The 9,405-nt window shown below is 38.7% G+C and overlaps 1 protein-coding gene across 3 annotated transcripts in view; it reads right to left on the reverse strand.

Moving 5' to 3' along the window:
• The window catches only part of LOC140148454 (uncharacterized), a 63,092-nt gene extending 59,007 nt beyond the window's left edge, over positions 1-4,085 (reverse strand). Inside the window, exon 1 of one of the 3 annotated variants that reach the window (XM_072170404.1) lies at positions 3,902-4,085. The gene's annotated coding sequence lies outside the window, so the exon portion shown is untranslated. The remainder of the gene's footprint in view (positions 1-3,901) is intronic. The other 2 variants (XM_072170405.1, XM_072170403.1) reach the window with 2 other exon arrangements.
• Between the last annotated feature and the right edge of the window lie 5,320 nt (positions 4,086-9,405).

Here is a 9,405-nt window from a genome sequence, read left to right on the forward strand (position 1 = left end):
ATTGACAGCGGTGGGCGGACTTATACTCTAAAAATGTGATTCTCTAATAAATTATAGGTCACTAGGTCAATTCAGACAGTCTCTTCCTCAGATCTCTATGGTATCTTCTCATTACACGATCGTAGTAAGACTTGGCCGGCGACGACGCTTGCGAATTGCATGTCTTCAACTGCTGTATAGCACGGTATAGGCAGTTTGTACAGAGTGTCGCTTCTCTATCTTTTTTCTCGGATTATAATTTCAAGAATCAACAGTTTTGAGTGTATTCGCTGACATACATATACATATACATACACACCCCCATATACATATACACAATTCATTTATAAAGCACCGTTACATCTAGGCCACGGCAATAAAGTATGTCAATTTAAGCATTTAATGCGTTCTTTCACAGGGAGTCAGTGGAGTCGCGTGATCGCGTTTTGATGCAGAAAAAATGAGTTTGCACCCCAATTTTGAAGGCGCTGAAGTCTGTATGCCAGGTGGGTAGGGGTAAAAAAAAGATTGTTGCCATTATGATTTGCCATACAGAAACTAACATAACAATACCTAAAAGTATCATTTTTTAATCATTTTGTCATAAACACGATTTCCACAAGTTACAGCTGTTTGTACCGGGGCGTGTCTGTTGTCAAGTCGATGACAGAATAGACACAGTAACAACCTTGAATAATATTCCGTACATATTGTATTCAATTAGCCTATTCGAGATGGCGTACACAATGGGCTATTCCAGAAATTAACGGCACCTACCCTAAAGAAGACATGGGATTCCCAATAAGTTTGCGTTTTCCCATGTCTTCTTTAGGGTAAAAGCCGTCCTCAGCAATTGCGAGCACCAACATGCGAGGGGGGTACACCCCCCCAAACCCACACACACACACATTTGAACACGAGAGTCCGTGATCATTATTTTTAGAATCCAATTAAATATTCCTAGCTGATTGATCATTGATTATCGGTTATCGACTATCGATTAACACCATCTCAAACGCTGCTTACCAGCGTGCTAAGGTAAGACTGTGATGAAATCCGTAGGCATGATACTCTATGCACTACTGCTGGCTATGATCTGACCTCATTGTTTACGAGGTCAGATCTTAAAAAAGATTAAGATTTTCCAAGTTATTAAGCATATATAAAGATCTTATAAAACGATTTTGAAGAAAATTTATTTTCGAGTCCCAATTTTTTTCTTGAGAAAAAGGCAGTTTTGTGATTTATCTTCCATAGATGACAATGTTAAAACTATTTTTGCTGTTATCCGTTTGTCAAAATGGAAACTCGGATGGCTTTCAAAATACCGTACCACGTGCCCACGGATATGATGATTGATATAAAAAAGTTTGAAATTTACCATCAAAATCCGTAATAGTTTTCCTTTTATACCAAGAGAGATTTTCCAATTCAGAACAAAATATTTGAGCCTCATTTTACGAACAATGTCATTTTTAAGTTGTTGAAATTCAAAACGGAAACAAATGTCGTTCCTTCAGGTTGCAGGAGATACGATGTGCATAGAAATGATCAAAGAGTGTGCTTTTATAGCACTTTGGAGAAAATAATTTTTTCAAATTAATGCAGATATCCCGTTTTGGCGTTTGTGTAGGCCTATACATTTTCAAACATTGAATATGGATAAACTAATGATTAATTATCAATAATCGATAATTGATTATCGATAATCGATAATCAATAATCAATTATCGATTGTCAATTCCCCCTCCCCCACCCCCCCAGGAGATCATCCTTAGCAATTCCTAGTTTTGTCGGTTGCGGAGGCCTATACATTTTTCAACAATGAATATGGATAAATTAATGATTGATTATCGATAAATGATAATTGATTATCGATAATCGATAATCAATAATCAATTATCGATTATCAATTCCCCTCACCCACCCCCCCCCCCCAGAAGGAGATCATCCTTAGCGATTCCTAGTTTTGTCGGTTGCGGAGGCCTATACATTTTTCAACAATGAATATGGATAAATTAATGATTGATTATCGATAAATGATAATTGATTATCGATAATCGATAATCAATAATCAATTATCGATTATCAATCCCCCCTCCCCCCCCCACCATGCCCAGAAGGAGATCATCCTTAGCGATTCCTAGTTTTGTCGGTTGCGGAGGCCTATACATTTTTCAACAATGAATATGGATAAACTAATGATTGATTATGGATAATTAATCATCGATAATCGATAATCGATAGTCAATAATCAATTATCGACTATCGATTCCGCCTCACCCACCCCACCCCCCACTACCCAGAAGCAAATCATCCTTAGCGATTCCTTGATCATCATTTGCGTGTTTGGGTTTAACTGAACGTTTATAACTGATTGATCATTGATTATCGGTTATTGACTATCTGTAATTATATATTCTCCCCCATCGCACCAACTCTAGCACTACTTTACAATGGCATCTACTAGCGTGGTGGGAAAAGCTTCTGATTATGAAGTTGGGGGGGGGGGCGCAGACCGTGGGCTATTCCAGAAATTAACGGCACCTACCCTAAAGAAGACATGGGATTCCCAATAAGTTTGCGTTTTCCCATGTCTTCTTTAGGGGTAATGCCGTCATCAGCAATTGCGAGCACCAACATGCGAGGGGGGTATACACCCCCAACCCACACACACACACATTTGAACACGAGAGTCCGTGATCATTATTTTTAGAATCCAATTAAATATTCATAGCTGATTGATCATTGATTATCGGTTATCGACTATCGATTAACACCATCTCAAACGCTGCTTACCAGCGTGCTAAGGTAAGACTGTGATGAAATCCGTAGGCATGATACTCTATGCACTACTGCTGGCTATGATCTGACCTCATTGTTTACGAGGTCAGATCTTAAAAAGATTAAGATTTTCCCATGTCTTCTTTAGGGGGTGGGCCAAAAATATCTGGATGCGCCCAATAGGAGGGTAGACTTCAATTTGGGTAAAACCCGCCAAATTCAAAAGACTTTATCCATTTCTTCCTACTGTGTCCGCCATATCTCGAAAAGGCTAACACGACGTCTCTCGTGACAGAGTCATCCTCATTCAAATACAAGTCTGGCCTCCATAAGGTAACATGGGGCAATTTACATGATAATACAATAAAACGGGTGATAGTTGTGATCAAATGGTTGTGGAATCAAACTAGAGACCTGTCGCTGTGTTAGTTTAGTTGGAAGAAGAGGCTACCGTGCACCCACGGAAATCTAATCGACGTCTAATCTAATTCTAATCGACGTCTGCAAATCAGGAAAATGCGTAGAAAACAATAAACAAGATTTGTCCCAGTGTCACGGAATGACTCTCTTTTGGGCCTTCTTACCGATAGACACCCTTTTTGGTGCCTAAGCTCTCACAGAAAGATCCCTTGTTTCGAACTGCTGTTAGCCAGTTCCAAAGTCGAGTAGCCCCGCCCCCAAGGTAAACGCCTTTACTGATTTCCCCCCAAAATAGGCTTTATTAATGTTTATTTTTCCAAAATTAGTATATCGTGGAAATGGTACGACATTTAACATGTTTACGAAAAATTCCGGGACGGGATCTTGTATCAACTTGTATACGCCTTAAATGGGCACGCTTTTTAAAATTGCTGTCTTAAATGTTGCTGTCTGCAAATCGTACAGAATAAAATTCCGTTCACAGCCAAAATAATTTAATTGGGTTAGTTGTGAGACACTTAATATTATTTGTTCGAAAAATCCTCCAAATGTTAATGTATGATTTTTGTGCCGGGTATACATAATCTTAACAAGTGCCTACTGTTTTTGTTAGATCGTAACTGATACATTATTGTGTGGAGTCACTCCGTGCCTCAATTCTTGAACATCAATAAGAGCACAGATCCTGGTACGAAAAAAGAAAACAAGATTGACTTACCTGTATATCGCCAATGAATTAAAGAGAATTTAAGCGATGGGTGTTGCCACTTTGAGTGCTCAGCCAAATATGCAGGCATCTACCAATGCACCGATGTTATTAACAATCATTGACAATTAACTTTTTTGATGTAAATTCAACCTTTAGCTTAGTATTCCGTCACGTTTTCGTATAGGCCTAGTATTTGCCAAAACAATTGTGATCAAGAACGTTTCTGTCAACTCTTTGCGTTTCTTTTTTGAAATGGCGTAGCAAACAATCACTTTCTGTCATTTGAATGAATAGAACTTCTTTGTGACTAGTGAAAAGCGATTAACGGTATAATAAAAGGGTCATATAATAATACTCCAGACTGTTGAAACTTTTACCTTTGAACGTGTAAACATGTTACTTTGATTATTCCTTTGAAATCAAGCAAATTAAAGTAATTCTTGACCTCAGGAACAACATAACAACGAACAACGAGAACAAAGGGTGTTATTGGTTTTACCTGCGGGCTCTTTCAATTCCGTAATCATCTGAAATTGTTAAGAATATTGCCAGTAAGATTACGGTTGTAAGTAGCCATACTCTAATTTCACACTATTCATTTTTCTGAATAGAATCCCTACTCATTTATTTTTGATCACGTAACTTTTCGTTTAGATGATTTTTTTTTTGTTCATTTTGATTTTGGTATGTTGTCAACCCTAACCCTAAAATCCGTAAATAAGGACTGGACTCAAATCTAGCAAGTTGCACCCTATTCGGTAATCGTACCGTCACTTTGAACCGGCAATCGTATAGTTTCCGTTTTATTTTAACAAGTACCTATTTAAATTAACAAGATCTCAACCAATTATTTGACAAGATTACTTAATTCATTTTGAGAAGATTCTGTTATATCCCCTCGGACAAGACAAACTATTCAACAATTTATTGCGCTTTTTTGAGAAGAATCTATAAAGATTTTCAATCCGATTCATAAAATAAATTTAAATTTTCACACAAGTAGAAAAAGTGATCTGCCCGGGAATCGAACCCACGACCTCAGGTTTACAAGACCGGCGCTTTTTAAAATCACTCGGCTACGGAACTCAGCTAGCTGAAATTCGAACCCATAAACGCTCACATCTCCTCCCGCAAATAGCCCATGTAGCTAGGCGCATAAATGAGAGAAATAAATTGCTATACTATGGAAAAACAGTGGCACGATCAACCTGAACATAAATTAAATAAACATAATTTTTTATTCACCAGGTTCGTCGATAAGTTTAAGTGACCACTTATGGGTACGTAATTCAACCAGCCTAATCATGAAGCTTACGTGGCTGAGTGGTTAGGGCACAGGTCTGATAACGGTGAAGTCCCGGGTTCGATTCCCGGGCGTGATCACTGTTGTTGGTTTTTTTTCATGTTATCCGATTCATTTTGATTCAAATATTTGAATAGATTGTGATTTTAAAAAGATTCTGATATATCCCCCTCGGAATAGCTCAGTTGGGATTTACTATCCCGAGTTATTACTAGTACATCGGGCTCCAAGTTACTATCTCGGGCCACATATTTTTCCCATATATCACTTCGGGGACCCCGTACGTAGTTCATGTACTTTGAGCGATATTTTTATTTTATTTTTAGCAAAATATTTGCCATAAGATCACGACTGCTTCTCAAATATTTAAATACGACATGTGTAAAACGTGACCCTAAGACCAAACAGGTATTGTGAGTAAAGTTGTGATGAATTTGCTCAATCAGGAATTAGTTTTTCAAAAGATGACTTGTTTGCTCTTTGTCTCGTTCAAGGCTTAACGCATGCTCTTTAAAACCCAAAACAGTTGTACAGAAGTAGCATTGTTTGACGTATTTTTTGTTTACCCTGAGTGTAAGAGAGCACGGAATTTGGTGTATAGACCCCCTACAGATTACAATGAGGGATTTTGAGCTTTATGTGTTATTCCGTGATATTTTTAATAACCGTGTTATTAATAACCACGGTATCAGGAAAGTCCAATACTGCGAGTTTCACTCATGGAAAATCATTTTACTTCGAAACAAAAATAATTTGTCTGTTGACCTGACCGAGTAGTCCGGACAAGTTGAACTGGTCTAGGGAGGGAACGTGGTTTGGATTCCAGAGGGAGGGTGCCTGTAAGAGACACAGCCATCAGTTAGCAGTTCAGACACTCAGAACGCTACCTACCATCCTGTATTGTCAGGCATAGTCGTGCTGAAAATCGATCGATATAACACTGAAACCATTACAATTTTGAAATACACCTTTTTGCTTTGTAATTAATTTTCTCGGTCAAATAAAAACAATAATTTTTTTTCAGTAATATCACATAAAAACATAGTGCTTGAATTTCCCTTTTTTACAAAAGAAAAAATCTTGGTGTTAAAATTAGGCATGAAGTTGTGTCTTTTAGTGTAAGATTTTCGACCTTAAAAAGCCTAAAAAATCGCTGATGGGAGATAACTTTTCAGCGTTTCGAACTAATATAGTTCACTAAAGAAAGACTTTTCCCAACTCTATAAGGCACATCGTACGGTTCTATATATAATAGTTTTGTCACAATTTCCGATTTGATCTCACCGTTTTTTTTACTCCTGACTGGTAAAATGTCCAAAACAATACCTTTATTTCGAAAGCAAGCAGCAGATATAATCGATATTTCGATTGTGGCATCCCATGTGGTACGTATAGCGCCGGGCCCATTGTTCCCATTGTACTCGTTCCACTATCAGTGCTCATGGTCAGTGAGGTCTGAAACAATATCTATAAGCAGGTATCCTGCCAAGATGCTGAATGACCTGGATTTTGCTGATGATATTGCCCTGCTGGAATCTTCCATAGACCGAGCCCAGTCACAGCTTACTATAAGACTGCAACTGCAGCAGCAGATCTAGGCCTTGTCATCAGCGCACCTAAGACAGAATATATGACTGCAAACTGTAACGCCCAACCAGCACTTGAAGTCTATGGTAGTACCATCAACCATGTCACAGACTTCAAGTATTTGGGTTCCAAGATGGGCTCTAGTGTTGGAGACGTAAAAAGAAGAAAAGCACTAGCCTGGGCAGCTTTCTGGAAACTGGAACGCCTTTGGAGAAGCCCGTCCCTGTCAATCGAAACAAAAATCAAGCTGTTTCAGACAACGTGTGTTACTGTCTTTCTGTACGGGTGCGAGTCATGGGTAATTACCAAGGACATGGAAAACAAGATCAATGCATTTGCAACATCTTGCTACAGAGTAATGTTAAACATCAAGCGTGTGGATCGGATTCCAAATGAAACCATCTACAACCTGACCAACACCACTCCACTGGTTGCCAGAGTCAAGATTCATCAACTTAAATTTCTCGGCCATATACTGCGTCTTGAAGATGGCGAGCCTGTGAAAGAATATGCGCTTTATATTCCACCACATGGGAAGAGGAAACCGTGACGGCCGCGCACACTGTACTTACAGTATGTCCAGCACCTCCTGGGAGATACTGAAGGGATGCTCCGCAGCCGACTGATGATGATGATGAATTGTGATATCACAATTTACTAATATATAAAAAAAGAAGCGACTGATTAAAAACCATTAAATTTGTAATACTTAATTTGGAGTTTTTTTCTGTGAACAACAATAGTATACGTTCTGTCCATTGAGAGCGTTTATTGTCCCTTTTCTCAAAGCGGGCACGTCTCATTTCATGACGTCACCTTTTTTCTAGGCCAAATCTGTCTCGTTCGAAGGAACTCACCGCTTAAGTTGGTTTTTGCGGAATATCAATTTTAAACGTCTTATTTTCTCAAAAAAGGAGTCATTTTCACTGTCCTCATAATATTAGCTTGCCAATGATATGATGTTGTTTTTGCAATAGACCTGCCCTTTAAATTAAAAACATTAATGGTATACGGTAGCGGGCAGAATTGTGAAAGCTGCGTGATGCTCATTGTTTGGCACAGCTTTACATGTGTGATTCGCAAAATCAAAAAATCAAAAACAATCATCGAAAAAGAAAATAATTACATATCTTCAAGGGATAAGACTGAAAAGGACATGGTAAAATGTCACATTTTGGCCAACTATGTGGGAGAGTTAGTCCGTACGGATACTTGTAACTACATGCATATGAATGCATCTTTATAGTTGTCAATACTGCCGTTTTCTTCTTTTTGCTAATAATTATTTGTATATGAAAAATTATACAATCTTATCAAATTGCAATTGTACCCTTTCACTAGGATGGTGGGTTAAATATGATCATATGATTCTAGACGATATTTATGCTTAAACTGGCCAAATGACTGTGGAAAAAAGTCCATATTCAATTGCTATATAGCGTACGTTATGTAAATTACCATCGACGAATATTACAGTCATGGTTAAAGTTTGGAATACTAGAGTACCTGCAGCTGTGAGGGCACTGTAGCTGTACGTGAGAGCACCACCAGCATCAGATAGTGATATGACCTTTGACCTCGGTTGACCTCAATTGTATCTCGGGCATGTATTCCCCTCGTATCAAGGATTCCACCCACCAAGTTTGAGCCCGATCGGACAAAGTTTGAAATTTGACCCCTCCGTAATGACCTTTGACCTAGGTTGACCTTGGTTTTATTTTGGGCATGTAATCCCCTCGTATCAAGGATTCCACCCACCAATTTTGAGCCCGATCGGACAAAGTTTGAAATTTGACCCCTCCGTAATGACATTTGACCTCGGTTGACCTCGATTTTATTTCACGCATTATATTCCCCTTGTATCAAGGATTCCACCCACCAAATTTGGGCCCGATCGGACAAAGTTGAAAAATTTGACCTTTGACCTTGACCTCCGATGACCTTTCAAACCACCCCATAAACGTGGAATGCCCGATACCTATCTATATCCGAAATATCTGAACGATGCGTCGAAGCGCGGCGAAACGCATAGCCGGATAGACGGACAGACAGACAGACAGAGCTCATTATTTTATTAGTATAGATGTTTCATCGTCTTACCTTGCATACACTTCTAGTGCCCGTTTCTATTCATCGTTATGTATTCTTCTCCCGTGCATTATTTTCGCGAACTACCCTTCACAGCCCAAATTATATAAACCTGCACGCTAAACAATGCATTATCTAAAACCTGCACGCTAAACAATAGATTCTAGATAATACGTGCACGCTCAAATACTAGAAATACTACTTTCACATAACCATATAGTAGAGTTAGGTGACGCTTTCGACACAGAGAGGTCACATAACTATATAATTGTCTGTTCGATATATATACCATCAAAAAAGTACGAATATACATTCTGTGGTGTTAAAATGGTATAGTTACAAACGGTGTTCTATAATAGGGTACAATTACCGAATAGGGTGCAACTCGTTAGACTTGAGTCCAGTCCTCGTTTACGGAGTTTAGGGTTAGGGTTTAGGGTTGGGGTAGGGCAGTCTTGTAATAAGACTAGTAGAGTTGCACCCTATTCGGCAATCGCTCGCAAATTATAGAGCTATAAAGTCCAGTTGATATTCA

Source organism: Amphiura filiformis, chromosome 3, assembly GCF_039555335.1.
Source record: "Amphiura filiformis chromosome 3, Afil_fr2py, whole genome shotgun sequence".
Lineage (NCBI taxonomy): Eukaryota > Metazoa > Echinodermata > Ophiuroidea > Amphilepidida > Amphiuridae > Amphiura > Amphiura filiformis.